Source organism: Limulus polyphemus, unplaced genomic scaffold (assembly GCF_000517525.1).
Source record: "Limulus polyphemus unplaced genomic scaffold, Limulus_polyphemus-2.1.2 Scaffold4912, whole genome shotgun sequence".
NCBI lineage: Eukaryota > Metazoa > Arthropoda > Merostomata > Xiphosura > Limulidae > Limulus > Limulus polyphemus.
In genome coordinates, this window is record NW_013670522.1 from 15,567 (window position 1) to 36,842 (window position 21,276).

General features: G+C 33.0%; 1 protein-coding gene across 2 annotated transcripts in view; it reads left to right on the plus strand.

Moving 5' to 3' along the window:
* The first annotated feature begins 912 nt into the window (after positions 1 to 912).
* Positions 913 to 21,276, plus strand: part of LOC106471863 — a 56,869-nt gene continuing 36,505 nt past the window's right edge. The window contains exon 1 of one of the 2 annotated variants that reach the window (XM_022400479.1): positions 913 to 1,164. The gene's annotated coding sequence lies outside the window, so the exon portion shown is untranslated. Of the gene's footprint in view, positions 1,165 to 15,507; positions 15,827 to 21,276 lie in introns of those variants that run through there. The other variant, XM_022400478.1, reaches the window with a different exon arrangement.

The following is a 21,276-nucleotide window of genomic DNA, read 5'->3' on the forward strand; positions in this document are numbered from 1 at the left end:
TAGAATAATTAATATATTCTAAGATTACTAATAAACTAATAATCAACTTTCAATGTAAAATAAAATACCAGTTAACGATACAAATGTCACATTTAATTGAGAGAGAGAGGAATTATCCGCGTTGTCTCGTGTAACTGATTCCTTCAGTAATTAATTCTTAGAGGTGTGTGTGTTGAACTCATTTATTAATTACAACTGTTTGATAGTTTAGGGCGGGATTTGCCAACTTTCAGACACCTTTCCCACTATACTTAGTACTTTTACTATGTCGTCAACGTAAAACTTTCTTCCATAATGTGTTTTTCTACTTTACTGTTTGTGATTCTTTTAAAATGTCCTGCTCTTCAGGGAAGATTTAAATGTAATTAATGTCAATGCTTCCAATAATTGTAAATCATGTCAGGATCTTCGATTTTTCGTTATAATCGTATAGAAAAGTAAAATCAAGTTTCCATCGGTACCTGGTTCTTTATACAATTCTTTGTGTTAAAAAAACGGTATGATAGCTTTTTGCTTTGAAAAAATAATTAATTTAAATTTCAGTCACTACTTGCACCAAAATGACTAAACCATTTTCTATACTCATCTCGTCTATTGTGTTCGTAATTCCTCGGGTACATATAACTCCTGGGTCAACTGTGCTAAATCAACATCATAAGCACCTAAATGGGGTTGATAACGTTCGACGAACTATATATATTATAAGACGTTGTTTCAAACTTGTTATTTTCCTGCTCCATTTTCTTTTCCTCTTATAACTAATTTATTTGATTCACGTGTTTAACTGTCTGAAATACATTTTGACACGTCTGTCTAGTTTACTGCCTTGTCTCTCTAGAATTTTATTGCGTATTTAGGTCAGGTGCGCACGCGCGTTAAACACATAGGGCTTCCCGTACAACAGAACAGAAATTGTCATATATCGCCGCATGTAGTTAAAAGGATTAATCTTGCCTCACAAGAAACAGGCAAAAACATTCCTGCTTTTTTTTCTTATTTTGCATCAGATGTGATATCATAACAACGTCCTACGAATATAATATTATTATATGCTGGTTGGCGCCTCACGCATCTTTTCATAACGCCATCTGGAAACAGCGACGGAGTGATAGCAAGATTTGTTTATCGTGAGCTTGTCCTTGACTTATTTGCGACGATGGGGAGGTATGTAAATTTATTAAAAACATATCTCTAAGATCTCATAATTTCGTTGCTAAAGTTCATTTTCTCAATTTCGACAAATATAATAGAATTACATAATTACCTTATTTAGATTAAATGTTTTGTTGTTGTTTTTACACTTTTAAATTATTTAAACAATCTTGGTTCAGTGACTTTTTCAAAGCTTAACTTACCGCATGTAGTCAGTCCATTCTCAGAGCCCAGTTATACTTATTAAAAGCTTTGAACTTAAGATGAATAGCAGTGTGATATATAACGTAATGCACCATATAATTGTGTTTGAATTTTTATCCGAGGTTTTTAACTTTTGTTTTTACGACGTTTAATTAGTTACAGTTTCTTACATTTTAGGCATTGTAAGCCGTGATTAGAAATATTTATACCTTGATGTAATAATACAATAAACTTGGCATGACTATTATACCAAAGAACACAAACTCCCAGAATTCCTGGTACATCTAAGAAACAAAACAAACTTCGACTTAAACTTTACCTGTGCCAGAATTGTTACGACATGTTTAGTTTCTATACACGTTAAAGTCGCTCTAATCCATTACACTCTTATTTACGAGATCTTAAAAAATCAGTCTTATTTGTATATTAAAGTTGACTTGGGAGTCCTAATAATTGTGTTCATTAGATTAATGGAAGAATCGTTTTGCTTGTCTTCTTTTGCATCTTTTCTTAAACTGTTATCCATCACAGGGAATCATTTGGCATGAATATGAAGCAAGTTGAAACTTATCAACAGCTTAAATATAATAACTTATAACTTAGACAAGTAATATTGAGAATCAGCTTTTCCCTCAACATGCTTATTATTTGCTTACAATTTTTTTTATGCATACTTGAATCTTGTTTTAAGTCTCCGTTAGTTGATTGAATCTTACTAATCGATTACTTATGAAAGTTTTGTTTCTTATTGTTTATTTTGTCTTTTAATAAACAATTGACCCCTATACGAAATTTTGTACTTTTAGTCGTCTGGTGGCCGGAAATAAAGTCACAATTTTAGCTAGGAAAAAAAGTCACAAATTTCTTAATACCCAAACACAATGTAGATTAATACAACAAAAAACATTTTAAAAATTATTTTTTATTGCAATAATAGCATAATGCATGATATGTAACATTATATGAAAAGTACATGACACATTAATAACACAACTTACTTAACACCATAAATATTCAATGATACAAACAGTCTGTAGTTATATATAATGCTGAGTCAAGTAATATTTCAGTCATATATGAGGTCAATCATCACATGAATGAGTAGAATAATTCAATAATTTAACTTATATGAACTTAAAGAATTATAAACATAAATGTTCAAATCGTGTCTTTTCTCCTTGGACTTTGTTTCTACATTCGGTTGTTTAAAACAGGCCGTGGTGATATTGCCAACCTGCCGCAGGTTGTTTCTTGATGCAAAATTTTTAGCCCCCCCCCCTGCAGTGGCTCAGTGATAAGTCTAAAGACTTATAACACTAAAAACCTGGTTTCGATGCCCGTGGTGAGCATAGCACAGATAGTCTATTGTGTAACGTTGTACTTAACAACGAACAAATAAAAAAATCAGTATTTTTGCTAATTTAAGTCTTTGAACTGAGCTTCATATCAAGGTCCACAGTTTAGATGTAAAAGTGGAATGGACTCTATTTGTATCATGCGCCTAATTTTATGTTTAATATGAAATTACACGTATTTTGAGAAACAATGTGATTTAAGAGTGAGTAGGGCTACAAGTTTTGAAGAACGTAATTCCTTATTGTACACAAGTCTTTTCTTTCATTCCTTTACAATTTCACCATTATAAAAAGTTAATTGTTCTTAAACCAGTTTAGTCATAAATGAGTTGCCAGACATCCTGATAAGCTTCCAACTGCTTTTGATATGAATAGGTTCTCCATAACACACAATGTTGTATCACGACAATTAACAATGATTTGTTGTAACATAATTTCACAAATAATATGGGTTGTTCCATTCGTAACTGTATGTTGTACAGTTTTACATACTGCCACGGAAGCAGAATAACCTGTCTTGTTTCTAGGCCAACTGCTAAAGTAGGCAAGACCAGACTGCCCTTAGAATCCCTAACTACGTATCAGTTCCTTCTAACAAGGATTTTTAACAGTACAGATGTTTGCAGCTTTTTTTTTTCCTCCGTTAAGTTTTTAATGGATAGGGGGGCAGTTGGTGACTCGGAAAGGATAATATACAAAGATAATGAAACTGAAAAAAAAAGGATAATCAGTCTTAAGAGTAGAAGAGGATGAGGTATTTGACTTGAAAAATTCAATACGATGAAACTGGAAAGAATAGAATAATCACCCTTAGATTTTTATAATGAAACGGACTAAAAAAATAACACACAATTAAATGAAACTGGAAAAAAATAACACACAAGTACAATGAAACTAGAAAAAATAACACACAAGTACAATGAAACTGGAAAAAATAACACACAAGTACAATGAAACTAGAAAAAATAACACACAAGTACAATGAAACTGGAAAAAAATAACACACAAGTACAATGAAACTGGAAAAAAAATAACACACAAATACAATGAAACTGGAAAAAAATAACACACAAGTACAATGAAACTGGAAAAAATGTATTAGCAATCTAAGAGTTTTCCTTAAAGACAAAAAATGTATATGTAATGACACGAGGAAATTAGAAAGAAGCCAAGGAAACAAATACCTCTGTTTCCGGTTTTCAGATCTACTATATTGAAAAGGCACAACCTTAATACTTTTTATGACATAAATAATAAAATACACAATTTATCTGCGACTTTGAGTTTTTCAATAAAATAATAAATATTATTTTACCGCCCTTGTAACCTCTTTGAGTATTTTGAGCCGGTAATATATTTACGGCATCAGAATTCGAAATGGAAATGTGACGGCATTGTTGCGCCAGCAAATACAAAAACTAACTACTGCTAATTGAAAATGTATAACTAGAAACATTTTCATGTTATAAAATGGTATCATAACAGAGAGCCCTAAGAAACTTGAGCAATAATATACGAGACATCGGTATTGTGGGTCATCAGCTCTTGTGCCTTACCCAGGGTTTGTACAGGTTCTTGAAACCTTTAAAACTATAGGAATGTCATTTTAAATGCCTTTATGAAGTCTGCGAAGTTTGTATAAGATCTAATAGGTCATTGAAAAGTTTTGATTCCTTATATGTAAAAGAAAAACAAGAAGGAAAAAAGGTTTTTTTGTCACTCATGTGGAAAATGAGTTTGTTTATAATAAGGCTATCTGCCGCCGTCCATACTTTAGAGTTGCTGACCACAAAAAGGCAACTGATCAACAACCCCAACCGCTAACTCTTGAAGTGCTCTTTATTAACGACTATTGGGATTGACCGTTACATAATAACATCCCAATAGCTGAAAGGGCGAGCTCTATTACCACCATGTAAGGAGAAAAAGAAAATAAGATAATTGGATTGCCATTGTTTTGATTTGCATCTCTATTTTTTACGTATTTTTTCTGTCTTTAGTTATTATGACATTGATGTACTGTGAATCTCGGAAAAACGGGTATTTATTTTAAATCCTCAGGATATTTGTAGTGGATCTAGATCATACAAAGATTAAAAAGTAGTTAGAAATGAATAGCCTGGCCTTAGAAATGTTATGCTTAAGGCAGTCCTCAGTTATTTGTTTCAGAGCCGCATTGAGTATCTGCTGTGTCTATCATGGGAATCGAACCTCAGATCTTAGCCCTGTAAGTCCCTAAATTTCTGCTGATACTTAAAGCTGTGATCCTGAAGGGTCGAAAATAAGTTTTTAATGTTATACTGTTTGAATATAAATGGTATTATCTACATAATTATTATGATAATTGTTAAAGCTAAATACTAGCGGAATCTTTAAATATAATTTAGTAGGACTATCTACATTGTATTTGTATGTGTGGAAAAGCTACTAGGCTTTCTGCCGCCATCCGTAATCTTGAACTACTGACCAGAGAAAAGGCAGCCAATCAATTCCTGTTAAGAGTTTAACTGTCACTCTTATAACGGATACACAGCTTAAGTGAGAGGGATGTTTATAGCATCGAAGGTATTCAAACCCGGTTCACCAGCTCCAAAATCTAGAGCTCTACGACAGGGCCAACTCGCGCCCCTGAGTTTCCAGAATATGTTTCGTGACGCGCAAGCTTCGTGTTCGAGAGGAACCATCTTCTTTTTCCGATTAACCTGTGGTTCACAGGAATCACTCCAATATGAAGTCCGATTAAATAATCCCAGGGATGTCCAATATATACGGATAAATCATGAAATCCACTCCATTAAGGAATTTGTGGAAACTTTCAATGACCATTAAACTGGTTTTTACTTTATGTTATGACTTAACAGACTCTTAATTTTGACTCGATTAATTTCGGCCTCAATATATGATATAACCTTAAAAATATTTATATCATTATGTATGTACATTAGCTACATGTTCTTTTCTCCTAGCGCAATGGCGACAAAATGGCAGACAGTCGACAGCCTCGAAAACAAATATAAGCATATATTTTGGCCGAATTTGGTAAATTAACCAATGTCTGTATGCCATAAAGAGCTTTACTTATGGATTTTATAACTACTCTGTTTGTTTTATGTTTCTATATCATGTCGTTACACCAATAGAACCACATTTGGCCAAGTACATTTCTTTACATCATATAAAACCAGGAAAAACACTGCGAAACATTTGTTTACATCATATAAAACCAGGAAAACACTGCGAAACATTTGTTTACGTCATATAAAACCAGGAAAACACTGCGAAACATTTGTTTACATCATATAAAACCAGAAAAACACTGCGAAACATTTCTTTACATCATATAAAACCAGGAAAAACACTGCGAAACATTTGTTTACATCATATAAAACCAGGAAAAACACTGCGGAATTCTTCTTTTTATTTATTCATTTATTTGACGGGAGGTAGAGAATACTCGAAAAATAAATTATATTTCTTACTGAGTTTTGATTAAAAGTTCTCGTCCTTCTTTATGACTGAAAACTTGTGTCGTCTTTGTGTATATAGTCAGAATTTTACTGTTCTTAAATATTTGTTTTCGTTATCCAAATAATGGCAATAACCCATTATAATGTTTGTACTCATAAGTTTAGTGCAATGAAGGTAAGTGACCGTATTTCCACTATTCGCTTACATACTTATGAACTTAGGGATTATTGTGGACTCTAGTTGGAACTTATTATTCTTGTATCTTGTGGGCTATTTAGTACCGGGTACTTGACCAGCAGCACGAAGTCTTGATTGCGGTATCTCAAAACGAGATGAACTCAACTGAACATTTTCTTGGTTTCTTTTAACTATAGACGTCATTCACTGGTCATTATTACCGACTTATTTGGTTCTCAGTGTATGAACACGTCAAACGGCCAGCAGAGATAGGAACGGGTTTCATTTGTTTGTTTTCCTGAGATTAGAAAATCAGTGAGTTGTGAAGTACGTTTGAAATATTTTCGTGAGAATAGGACACCCACCCGCCAAGGCTAGAACGATCCATAATGACCTCTCCGAGTGGCCTAGGAACGTCCGCAGAAGGACGTATTTGTTTATGAAAGAAGTTTTTTTTCTACCTCTCTACATGCTTCAGCAAATATCATAACACACGATATCGTATCATAACACACGATATCATACAATATTCCTAGTGCGTGGGCTATTTCTTTCTTTTCATGTGTAGTGCATTGTCGGTTCTTTGTTTCGGTTTTACTTCATAAGGCTTAAGAAATAAACGATTCCTTTGTTCCAAAGAAATGGAAATAAATGTTTTACCAACCCGTGTGTCCATTGGTAAAGTCACTGTCATCTTTTATTCTTTTCACCGAACCGTTCCGAACATGTTTCAAGTAAAAAACTGAACGGATGTATTCCTTACTCAGCAGTAAACATGCTTCAATAAAAAAACTGAACGGTGTATTCCTTGTTCAGCAGTAAACATGCTTCAAGTAAAAAACAGAACGGATATATTCCTTACTCAGCAGTAAACATGCTTCTAGTAAAAAACAGAACGCGTGTATTCCTTGTTCGGCTATAAACATGCTTTAACAAAAAACTGAACGGTGTATTCCTTGTTCAGCAGTAAACATGCTTCAAGTAAAAAACAGAACTGATGTATTCCTTACTCAGCAGTAAAGATGCTTCAAGTAAAAACTCAACGGGTGTATTCCTTGTTCGGCTGTAAACATGCTTTAATAAAAAACTGAACGCTGTATTCCTTGTTCAGCAGTAAACATGCTTCAAGTAAAAAACAGAACGGTGTATTCCTTACTCAGCAGTAAAGATGCTTCAAGTAAAAACTCAACGGGTGTATTCCTTGTTCAGCAGTAAACATGCTTCAAGTAAAAAACAGAACGGATGTATTCCTTATCAGCAGTAAAGATGCTTCAAGTAAAAACTCAACGGGTGTATTCCTTGTTCAGCAGTAAACATGCTTCAATAAAAAACAGAATGCGTGTATTTCTTAGTCAGCAGTAAATATGATTCAAGTACAAAACAGAACGGGTGTATTCCTTATTCAGCAGTAAACATGCTTCAAGTAAAAACTGAACGGGTGTATTCCTTATTCAGCAGTAAAAATGCTTCAAGTAAAAAACTGAACAGATGTATTCTTTTTTAACCTAGGGGTGTATCTTTCGTTTTTTTCAATCTGTTTTGTGACTTTACATGAATGCTGAAAATTACCAAACACCAAAATTTGAAAACTATTCCTTATTTTAGAGCTGTTTTTGTTATTACATTCACATGCTGTAATATGTTTATATTAGAAATTATAACAGTAAATTTCCTGATTTACTTAATAACATTTGTTACTTCAAGTTAACTAGGTACTCTACTGGAAAAATACTCTCAAGAAGATTACAAAATTATAAGTAGCGAAGCCCTGGTGGTAGACAGGCAAAATATTAGTATCATAAACGAATGTATTCTGTACCACACCAACGTTATTTTGTGTATTAAAATTAATAGTAAGTATAAAATAAAGATATTGCAAACTGGACTTTACCTCAGTAGAAAAGATTTTAGAGTGAGTAAGTCATAGTAGATAGAGACAAATCATAAGCCTAACGTTACCTAAGCCTATTTGTATTTGTTAACGTGGGTAGATCGTTTCCGTACCAGCTTACTCATTCGTAATTATTTTGTCTCCTTGTAAAATACCACTGACAAATGTCACAAAAAGAAAAATGATTCAAAAAATTAGCGAACCAACACATACTACACTCTATAACCTAGTAACCCACGTACTCCATCTTATAAAAAAGTAAAGAAACAAGTACAAGGACAAAAATTATCTCTAAATAAAAATCTATGTAGTGCTGGCTACTGAACTTGAAAAAATGAACCAAACGTCATACTGATGGAAGTGGACATATCACTTGATCGGCTGATGATCACATAGTAGACTAAGCTGTCTCGACTTTAGATGGAGAATAAAAATTCCTATTGTTATTAGCTTCCTCAATGGAAAAACAAATAGAACCAAAATTTCCTATCGTAAAATGTTACGACTATCTAAAGGAAAAGTATAATGATGAAAGCTGAGATTCTATTCAAACACTAGGCTTTCGATAAACAAAGTGGGGAAGCCATTAATGTAGGAATTTTATTCTCCATGTGAAGTCGAGACGGCTTAGTCTGCTGTGTGATCATTAGCCGGATCAAGTGATATGTCCACTTTCATCCCTATCTTATTTGGTTCTTTTTCCACAGTTCAGTAGCCAGTCCTACAAAGCTATTTTATTTATCAATAATTTTCCCCTTTTACACATAAAATTCAATTCTAAAGCTTTATAAACTTTGCATAAGATAATAATAAAAAGGTGGTTAATAATCTTGAAGACTAAATTGCTATCAAATGATGATAAAATTATAATTACTACTAGATGTTGAACGAAAATAAGAAATCTCGATTTTGGCTGTTTGCCAGTTTTCGACCTTGGAACGCTCTGGATAGCTGAAAAGCGCCATATACACCGAAGATAGAGTGACTTTGGCAGGTAGCTCTTCATATTTAGCTTCTGGTGACCTGTGAATAATAAAATCCAGATGACTTTTGTATTGCTCTAATACGGTAGTCCATGCCATTCCTACATAGTGAGTGCTAGCGCACTCTCCGATACTTAAGCAAACTAGAAAGCTGAAAAGCATTCCAAAATATGTAATGTTTAGGTAAATTTCATGTTTTGTTTGTAACATCCTTAAATTGTACAGGCTTATGGCATAACGTTTGAACGACATTTGTTTGAGTTACGTCATAGAAATGTTAACATTCGATAAGATTTGATTATTTATATAATTACGTCGTAATTAATTATTTACTTCATCTACAATTAAACTATTGTGTTTAATTTTTTAAATCACTCCTTTTTGCTCACAGATAATAACACAATCTGTAAACTTAAATGTTTTCACTCATTATGTCTTACACACTTAATTTACCTCTTACTTGAAGTTTGTTTTCACTGATATTAGGTAAAGACGTGGTTCACGCCCCACTTTCGGTAAAAATTTCAGGATTAAGTAATATACAAGTAAAAACCTATCGCAGCTACAAGTAAAAAGTTACCTAAACCACGTCATTTGACTCTAGAACGACCTAAACACAAGGTCAATTTTGAGTATTATATTTATGAAGATATTCAACTTTACATGTGTACTTTGTACTTTACCAGAAGTTTAACAAAATATATCAAAATCAGCTGCTTTAAACGTTATCAGTTGTGCTGTGTTGTTATTTTGTGAACTTTTCGCGATTTTGAAAACGTGTTTTTACACACGTTGTTATCAACGAAATATTGTCTGTACACATATATGATATTGTTTAATGTAGTTAGTTATCAATGGGTACATTTTTTTAACAAAAAATATTTTCCATGCTACAGAAATATAGTGTTTACAAATAATTAAATAAATAACGGTAAAAATATATTGATGTTAAATCTTTCTTAGTTCCAGATACATATATACTGTAAACCAGTTCCAGATACATATATACTGTAAACCAGTTCCAGATACATATATACTGTAAACCAGTTCCAGATACATGTATACTGTAAACCAGTTCCAGGAATATATATATACTATAAACCAGTTCCAGATACATATATACTGTAAACCAGTTCCAGATACATGTATACTGTAAACCAGTTCCATACGCATATATACTCTAAACCAGTTCCAGATACTATATATAATGTAAACCAGTTCCAGATACACATATACTGTAAACCAGTTCCAGATACATATATACTGTAAACCAGTTCCAGATACATATATACTGTAAACCAGTTCCAGATACATATATACTATAAACCAGCCAAACTGTCACTTAATACGGACTGTGTGCCTATGCTTACGCAAGCATGGTTTAGTCACTAACACTTCATATGGAAGGATTCCTGATCAAATTCCCATTATGAAAGTAGTATTAGATTAAATATTTCTTCAAACATAAATGACAGTTGTAAGAATTTCCAACATTCTTCCCTGAGGAAAATATGAATAGTTTATATATTATACAAACAAATATTTCATTATTGAGTGTGGAAAGCAAGGTTTTAATTAAGTTCCTGTCACGTTGCAAAACATTACTGAAAAATGTGTTCAATTGTTTGGTGTAACTATGAATATAATATAATTGCTATATGCTTTACCCATGCAAGCTCGTCCGATTTCTGATAGGAATAATTGCCTTTGGATGATACAATATATATGAGTACTTCCTGTTGTTGTTGTTGTTGGGTACAATATACATGTGTACTTCATGTTGTTGTTGTTGGGTACAATATACATGTGTACTTCCTGTTGTTGTTGTTGAGTACAATATACATGTGTACTTCCTGTTGTTGTTGTTGGGTACAATAGATATGTGTACTTCCTGTTGTTGTTGTTGAGTACAATATACATGTGTACTTCCTGTTGTTGTTGTTGGGTACAATAGATATGTGTACTTCCTGTTGTTGTTGTTGGGTACAATATACATGTGTACTTCCTGTTGTTGTTGTTGAGTACAATATACATGTGTACTTCCTGTTGTTGGTGGTGGTGGAGGGGGGATATCTGCTATTGTTGTTTTAGTATTGTGCTTTTGTCTACTTATATATGAAAATGTAAACCTAAAACTGAAATAAATATTGCTTTTTAACATAACTCCTAACAGTATCTTTTTAACCATAACTCCTAACACTAACTTTTTAACCATAACTCCTAACAGTATCTTTTTAACCATAACTCCTAACACTAACCTTTTAACCATAACTCCTAACAGTATCTTTTTAACCATAACTCCTGACAGTGTCTTTGTACTAAGCAACATAGCAAATTCAAAAGGTTTTTTTAGTAAAACAATTTCTATAGGTTTACAAAAAAAATGGTCACGTCTTCGTGATTCAAAAGTGAAAAATAAAGATGTCAGATGTTTTAAATTTTTACGTGTTTGTTGACTCATCCAAGGTTGTTAACATCATTGCCAAATATAGACTTTCCGGAAAGCAGGAATATTTTATAATTTTATTTTTTATTTCGTGTTTATAGAAATTAAAGGAGCATAATGAAAGTATTTAAATCAACAGTAAAATGTTTACATCAACCGGGCATGTCAATGTCGAACTAAGTTTCAAAGCAGAATTGAAAAATTATAAATTCACAAACGAGTAAACTTTTGTTTAGATTAAAACGGTAAGAGCAGACATTCCGTTAAGGTCGAAATCAGTCTCATAAGTTATGTGACAAACAGACCAGATTCAAAGACTCTTCCCAACGTAAAATAAACATCATGGATGTTGGCGCAACGAGGTCAATTCTGCATGGGAACACGAGGCAAAAATAATAAATATTACTCTACTTTTACGTGACTCCATCTGTCGGCAATGTTTACAAAAAAAAGATACTGAAGGACTTGAATTATATCAAATTTAAGATCTGCGGCTTTGGCTGGTAAATGTTTGTTTTTAATTATATTCTTAGAAACATAGGTTTCTGCCTCTCTTCTCATGAATCTCACTTATGGTCTAGTAGTTTCAGTTTTAACGGTCGTTTCTAGTCGTAATAATTATAATGTGATATTCCAAATGATTAACAACTTATAAATTATATCGGCTTTTTTCATGTATTTAACAAGCGTGAATAAGAATTAGTCTTAAAGGTTTATACGTGAAATAGATTGTACTTACTTATTTTTTTTCGTAATTCTTTGTTTGTACTCTTTGTTAGCGAGTACAAATAAATCCATACTACAATTAACAAATTAGTGCCATCAAAGGTTCGTACGTATTACGAAAGAGGGTAATAGCATACACAAGTGTAACAGAAAAACATCGTCAGTTCCGGGCCAATTACAAAAAAAAAAACACCGTCAGTCCCAGGCCAATACTTTCTATTCAATATAAGTGATGATAAATGATCACTTTTCTTAGTGTCAAAGACGGCTGACCGAAAATTCACAATTCTTATTTCGAACACAAAAGGTTATGAATATATAAAAGTAGTTCTAAGCTGATGATATGTAACCCACTGATCTTTAGATGTTACCTGACTCCGCTTTAATCCCTGCTTTGTTTGATAAAGAATGGATTTCACCTGGTAGTTGTGAGTCTTCAGACTCACACAAACTTGGAATAAAAACTAAAGCTAAGAGTTACTGATGTCTAACGACAGTCCGATTAAAAGAATGACACCAATCATGTCGTACAGCTTTCAATATTTTTACCTATCAGATTATAATATTGGTGGATTTTTATAAACTAAAGATATTCTGAAAATAAAACATTCGAATTATCCAGAGTAAGTTTGTTTGTTTGTTTTATGGGGTGGGGGAGCATGTGTGCTGTGTCTGTCGTAGAGATTAAACCCCGAACTTTAGTGTTATAATCCCCCGAGTTTACTTTGAACCGTTATTGCTCTACAGTAAGAATTCGCAGACCCTTAGTAGTGTCTAGCGTTCTTAGCTTTTGTATGATAATATAACGTGAGAATTTTGGAAACCATGATTTTTGTTACATAAATAACGTGACTGTAAAACACTATTAGTTAAGATAAGAATCAGAAAATTGCTAGTAAAAGTGTTTATTCCTAAACATTGCTATCGTAAGACTATTTTATGTTAATATCTACCACAACAAAAGAAGTATTTGAGATAGTTTGGATGTTAATTAGTTTAGACTGGCGCCAGTAATTGGATATTGGCCTACATTTATAACGATTGTTCAGCTGGCTAGTCTCCATCAGCTGTCAATATATATTCTTCTTAAGAGAAACTACTGATGCGTAAAATGAAATAGGCACAACAATAAAAACCTGTCTCGACCTAAGACCCCTTAACATCACCATATATTCGCAAATTTGTATCAGCGAAAACGTGTGAAACAGCTATTTTCAGTGATTTCAAACTTACGTACTCGGTAAAAAGATATTCTACGACTTCTTGCACTTTAGAAATAATAGCCGCCTTATCAATTCAATTCAACTTTAGATGATGCATATATAACATTGTGTTAAATACATATGAGACAGTGCTACTTAAAGTAAAGCCATTAGTCTTAGGAATATAGACTGGTATAAACACAGCGTATAGTCCCTGATCTTTGACCTAAACTTTATGTGTCGTGCATGTAGTTTGTATATCTAGCTAGACGTTGGTTTAAAGTGTTTTTCTCCTCCTTTCTGTTCACAAAATATTCTAAAATTCCCAAACTCCAACTTACGCCTTTAACTAAAAATATTTATATTGAAACATCTCTTTATTCCAGAATACCCAACTTTTTGTTACAGTAACTAAAAACCAAATAAACACTGCATACAACTGGTGTTATATTAGGATGGGTTTAATGTTTTGTAAGTAATTTGGGTCACTCTTCCTAAAGTCTTTAAACCAACACCAACAGATTTACATCTGTAATAATCCTCATTATCACGAAGCTTGTAGCAAACTAAAATATATTTTAATTATGTAAGTTAGACCATATTTTGCAAAGTGATTTTGAGCAGAGAGAAATGCTGTACTTGATTGTTTTGCAAAAAAAAATAAAAAATACCACCACAACTTAACTGGCTGTTGTAAAAATAATACCACCACAACTTACCTGACATTCTATAGACATCACTGCCACCACATCACACTTAACACACTTCAACCAAACATACCTGACTTTCTTGAGAAGGTACTTCTATCACAACATACCTGACTTTCTTGAGAAAGTCCTGCCATCACAACATACCTGACTTTCTTGAGAAACAACTGTCATCACAACATACCTGACTTTCTTGAGAAGGTACTTCTATCACAACATACCTGACATTCTTGAGAAGGTACTTCTATCACAACATACCTGACTTTCTTGAGAAGGTACTTCTATCACAACATACCTGACTTTCTTGAGAAACTACTGTCATCACAACATACCTGGCTTTCTTGAGAAACAACTGTCATCACATCATACCTGACCTTCTTGAGAAAGTCCTGCTGTCACAACATACCTGACTTTCTTGAGAAAGTCCTGCTATCACAACATATCTGACTTTCTTGAGAAACTACTGTCATCACAACGTACCTGACTTTCTTGAGAAAATCCTGCTTTCACAACTTACTTTACTGTGTGAGAGTACTGCATCAGCAAAAGCTTTACTATCTTTATACTTTACTGGGATTACAAGATATCCGACATGTTTTACCACATGAACAGATGAGATGTTTTTACAACCGATAAAGTGTATGAAAAGGTTTTATAAAAGAAGAGTGACGAGAAGTATCTACCTAACTTGGTTTAGAACCACTACTCTGACCAGTAAATCTTAACAAATGTATGTTTTTCGCTCAAAATCCATTTAGGCTTGCTTATCATTGTGAAATATATTCAGTTTTAATATGTTGCTCATCCTCTCGGAAAATTAAGCTTACATCAGTTTTTTGTTTGTTTGTTTTTTAAGTTGCTCTTTGAATTATCGAGAGAATGTAGGAATTGCTGAAAGACAGGTACATAAGTGGATCTGCCTAACCAGCTGTCTATCTCAGTGAAATAATTTTAATTTAAAAACTATGGCATAAGAATGTGGCCTAGTTTGAGTAACGAAGCGACGTTAGTTATCTTTCGTCAAGCCTATACATTCTTTTATGCATAAGTTCACATCTACCAACAGACACGCTACTGTCCATTCACGTGATTAATGTTTCACTTGACTGGCTAATGACGTGGAAATATATCTTCAACTGAGGGAAGAAGACCGGGTTGTATATAATATACAACTCAGCAGAACAGCCACACTTGGAGAGACTCTAAGAGTGTGTTGACCGGGTAAATTATGTATTGTATATGAACGTTATTCAGTATAGGCTAGGTGGGAGATAGTGTTTAGGACGTGTTGCACGATACGGATGAAAGAAAAGAAATTGTTTCTTGTATTCAAGAAAGAATAGGAAGGGAATTTATGTTGAAATCAACTAAGAAACAATAATCCCGGAAACACTTTACTAAGAAGATCCGACTGGTTGTAGAATTGTAATTACAGGAAGTAAGAAAACCAGGACATCCATATTCCACTGCTTTTGTACGGTCCCAACTGGACTCCAGAAACACTAACTGTCACAGGTAAGCGCTAATGTTGCTGTACCTAATATTACCGAAATAATTCTGCTTTTCTAAAAGGAGTTGGATTTATTGGGAATGGACTTCATTAATCAACCAAAAAGAGTTGAATTAATTGGAAATGAACTTCATTAATTAGCCATCGGGAACGATTGGTTCTTGTTAAGATGAGACACAGACAGTGTTGTTGTGTAACGTAAGGCTGTTTATAATACAGCTGGCATCTAATTTATGTAGACATCAACAGAAAGCCTAAATAAACAAACCATATTATAACACATGTGCAACTCAACGAATCCTTTTGAAAATTATGGAGACACATTTTATGTCGAAGAGTTTTGTTTTTTAGAGTCAGAATTTCGCGCAAAACTACACAAAGACTAACTATCTAATTTTGAACTGATAGTCTAAAGGGAATATGGCTAGCGGAGACCATCCACCGCCAAGACTTGTACTACTATTGTGTAATCGAATAGTGGTATTTGACCGTCACTACTATTATAGGGCAGTAAATGCACCGAAGTGCGAGCGTGCTTTTACAGCAACAAATTACGAATTGTGAATCCTCAGATTTACAGTCCGGGCGCGTTAAGCAGCAGGCCACGTATACTCACTAAGGAGAAGTATAGAAACAGCTATTTCACTACTAGTTAAATAAAAATAATTTATTTTTAGGAATTGAATAAATATACAGGTTTTAGCTTTAATGGCTTCAAACAGTGGTACTATGATTTTATTCAATCAACTATCATCAGAGGGCACCAGTATTAGACAATCCGAACTTTGTGTATCACTATGCTGATTGATGACATTTGAAAACGTTTTAGGCATGGTTATTCACCCATATTAACTACTTCATCTTTGTAACAACTCTCTTTGTTTTAGTCGTTTGTCGAGTCATTTTTATTAATACAGATAACAGTAAGAAATTTAATTTTAATAAGGCTTATGAAAGTGCTTTCAGAGTACGTTAACTTAAAAGAACAACAACAGATTCAAATATAATCGTACTATACTTCATAATACCAGGAAATCACGTAGGACCCAAAAATAAACGAGTCACAAATTAAGAAACTCGACTTATAATTGACGCATTCACATACACCCTAAAATATATATAATTTGTTGTATGTACCATCAGAAGCGCTGAGAAGATATATATAACTATATTATATAAGTTTATTTGTACTTAAGCACAAAGGGTTATTGTGCTGTGCCCGACACAGGTATCGAAGCCTGGGTTTTAACGTTATAAGCCTTCAAACTTTCTGCTGACATATAATTAAGCAAACTACTGTGTTTCTTCACCGGTATTTTTTTTTTCGAACGAAACTTGTATAGTAATGGCCTGTTATACATTATATGAAAGTTTATAGGGTTTATCACACACTATATAATAGTTTATAAGGTTTGTCACATATTATATGAAATTTTATACGGTTTGTCACAGATTAAATGAAAGTTTATACGGTTTGTAACATATTATGTAAAGGTTATACGGTTTGTTACAGATTGTACGAATGTCTATACGGTTTGTAACAGTATAAACATTCGTACAATCTGTAACAAACCGTATAAACTTTTACATAATCAGTATAAACATTCGTACGATCTGTAACAAACCGTACGAAGTTGTATATATTGTTTTGTAACATATATATACAACTTCGTACGGTTTGTTACAGATTGTACGAATGTTTATACTGATTATGTAAAAGTTTATACGGTTTGTTACAGATTGTACGAATGTTTATACGGTTCGTAACATATATATATATATATACAACTTCATACTTGTTTTTTTTCGGAAACAGTTTGAAGAAATTTCATTTACTTTATCAAGCTGTTGAAAAACATTTACATTTTATGTTATTCATCTATAGAGAACATTGAAGTTTATGTTATTCATCTATAAAGAACATTAAAGTTTATGTTATTCATCTATAAAGAACGTTGAAGTTTATGTTATTCATCTATAGAGAACATTGAAGTTTATGTTATTCATCTATAGGGAACGTTGAAGTTTATGTTATTCATCTATAGAAAACATTGAAGTTTATGTTATTCATCTATAGAGAACATTGAAGTTTATGTTATTCATCTATAAAGAACATTGAAGTTTATGTTATTCATCTATAGAGAACATTGAAGTTTATGTTATTCATCTATAGAGAACATTGAAGTTTATGTTATTCATCTATAAAGAACATTGAAGTTCATGTTATTCATCTATAGAGAACATTGAAGTTTATGTTATTCATCTATAGAGAACATTGAAGTTTATGTTATTCATCTATAGAGAACATTGAAGTTTAACTGAGTAGAATTCTGGGAGATGTCAATTCAACCTTTCTGTCGAACAGATCACGAAAACTAAGCCTTTTTAAAATACTTATCTGCATTTATTTTATTATCTGAAATTAATAAATAAACCCAACTGTGAAGTTTACGTAAGGCACTTTTTAATTAATCTTGATGAGCGAGTGTTCGAATTCCGCGAGGTGCTAGTTCTGACACTTCCTAGGCTACTATAACTGTTTATATGTAAGATTTCTTGCTTGCAAGGACTTAGAATATAAATGTCCATTAATGACTGAAAGTTACACTATTAAGATAATTTCTTTTCGATATCGTACCACAGGTACCAACAAAAGTACCGTTCCTGAAGCAATAAATTTTAAGTTCGTAAAAATAATGAAATACACGAAGTAATATTCATACATATTTGTATTATAAGCATTTTAGCGTTGCGATACATTTGAAGTAAACAAAACTTACAGAATATTTTCTAACGTAGTTGATAACAAAAGGAAATGGTCTGGTATATTTGTTATAAAAACAAATGATAAAAAAATACCAAGTAACGAAACTCGTTTGGCAAGTATCTTTTTCTCACATTTGAAAATGAGATTTTCAATTCAATTGGCACTATACGACGTAGAACTATTTCTTATAAAACACTAAGCAAATGAGCCGTTTAAAGTATAAGGTTCAATACCTTTCAGGTTCTTAACGAAAGCCAATGACCGTTTTAGACGACTCTAGTTTCGCCGGAAAAAAGAGAGATGGATAATGCTTAAAACGTTATTTGTTTTTAATAGGGAATAGCTATAGAATTTCTCTGATTGAATATCCATTGAAGTGTATAATTATTAGTCATAAATTAAAGCCGAAATAACGAACTATTGTTCACAAACTACACAGTAACAACGTTATTATTGCTGCCAAATTTTGCTCAAAATAATAAAAGAAGTCAAGGAGATCTTGTCAGTGTTTAAAAAATTTGGAATGACAAAGATTTGTGATATATTTGAGCTCAGAACCGTAGCTAACCAGCCATGTGCGTGTGACTTGCACCATATTCTACATTTTTAATTCCATTGATTTTATAAATTAATATAGTATTCAGTAAAGTATCAGGTTCCTGGTTCAGTATTGTCATGTGGTCGTTTATATACTGTTTATCCGCATAGAAGATAATATGATAATTATTTATATGGTTTGAATGTCCTGGTTCAGCATTGTCATATGGTCGTTTATATGCTGTTTATCTGCATAGAAGAGAATATGATAATTATTTATATGGTTTGAATGTCCTGGTTCAGTATTGTCATATGGTCGTTTATATACTGTTTATCCGCATAGAAGAGAATATGATAATTATTTATATGGTTTGAATGTCGCGTAAAGCTACACGAGGGCTATCTGTGCTAGTCATCCCTAATTTAGTAGTTAAAGGCAGCTTGACATCACAACCCACTACTAAGTTTTGGGCTACTCATTTGCCAACGAATAGTGGGATTGGTCGTAGCATAATAACGCCCCCACGGCTGAAAGGGCGAGCATGTTTGGTAGGGTGTGGATCGAAGATTGTGAGTCGAGCGCCCTAACTACCTGGCCATGCTAGGCCTACTTACATTGTATTAATAAGCTGGGTTCAATACTACACATAAACACCAGTAATAAGCCAACCTTTGCGTATTCAGTTTAATGTACTGCTTCTGTCAAATTAACATAATTTATAATGACGTACACTAGTTGGATCCTACCGTTACAAATAATAAAAGTACATATTATCTCGATCTCATCACTACAGCTAATAAAAACGATACACGCTATTTGGTTCTTAACATTACAGTTAGCATAGGCGTGCAATATTTGGATCTTACCAAATCTTACTTGGACCTTAACATTACAGTTAGCATAGGCCTACATTATCTGGATCTTACCGTTACAGTTAGCATAGGCCTACATTATCTGGTTCTTACCGTTACCGTTAGTAAAGGCCTACATTATTTGGATTTTACCGTTACAGTTTGTAATGTATATGTTATTTGGACCTTAACATTACACTTAATTAGGATTTTGAATTTGATGACGAGGAACCCACTTACTTACTTATGATGCTCATTATTCAGATATTAACATTACAATTACTAATGGTTTTCAAACAAGAAATAATGATTCATATTACCTTTCCTTGTCCACATTAAATTTTAAAAGTGTAGTTACTTGTAACTTATATGGAAAGGCTGCTATTTCGCGGCTTTTGCAATATACTAATGCATGTAATCTTTTTCAGTTATTCACTAATTATGCTTTACTTTTAACTCGAACGCTTGTGGTGAGAGAGTTTAACAATAAAAAAGATTAAAGTTGTCAACAATTTTACTATAACTAATTTTTTTCCTAATTTGTTGTATGCTGCTATTACACTTAAGATAAAGTGGCTGGTGAAATGTAGTTCTTTGGAAATATAGAATGGTGGGATACAACAGCTATGAAAACACAAAGTTAGTCCATTTCATTTTGTTTAATTCAGATGAGTTGGGTTCATTTAAGTCTGATGATATGGAAAAATGCTCTAACCCCAGCATCATTATACCGATCCTATGGTGGAAGGTGTTGTGTTTTCCAAAAGTCAACACCTTACTATTTGGGAAGTTATTTGTGTAGTTAATCAAATCATACGTGAGATGTGCATTTAAAAACCCTGTGTCGTGACTCCCATCTTCATTTGACCATTGAACAGAGGATAAGTTCATGCACAGGTCATACTGTATACATACCTGAGAGAGCCGCAGTCTTCGAAAGAGCACAACGAAAGCATTTAAATTTTGTCGAAAGTCCAAAAATGTTCATAACTTCCGCGAGAATGTACCCAAAATCTAACGAGAAGTGAAAGAATTATTGGATCTGTTAAGATGGAAATTGACACTATTCTCAAACTTTGCCAATCAGTCTGTAAAGCTATAGGATATTCCATCTGTTAAATCACTTCTAAGGTGTCAGCTCCAATACGTTACATCTAGAATATTAATAATGGCTGGAGACGGCTTAAATGGGTAATGAAGAAAAACTTTAATATAAGTTTAACATGACAGCAAATGTACAACGTTTCGACAAGGTTTTGTCATCATCATCAAAACCTTGTCGAAACGTTGTACATTTGC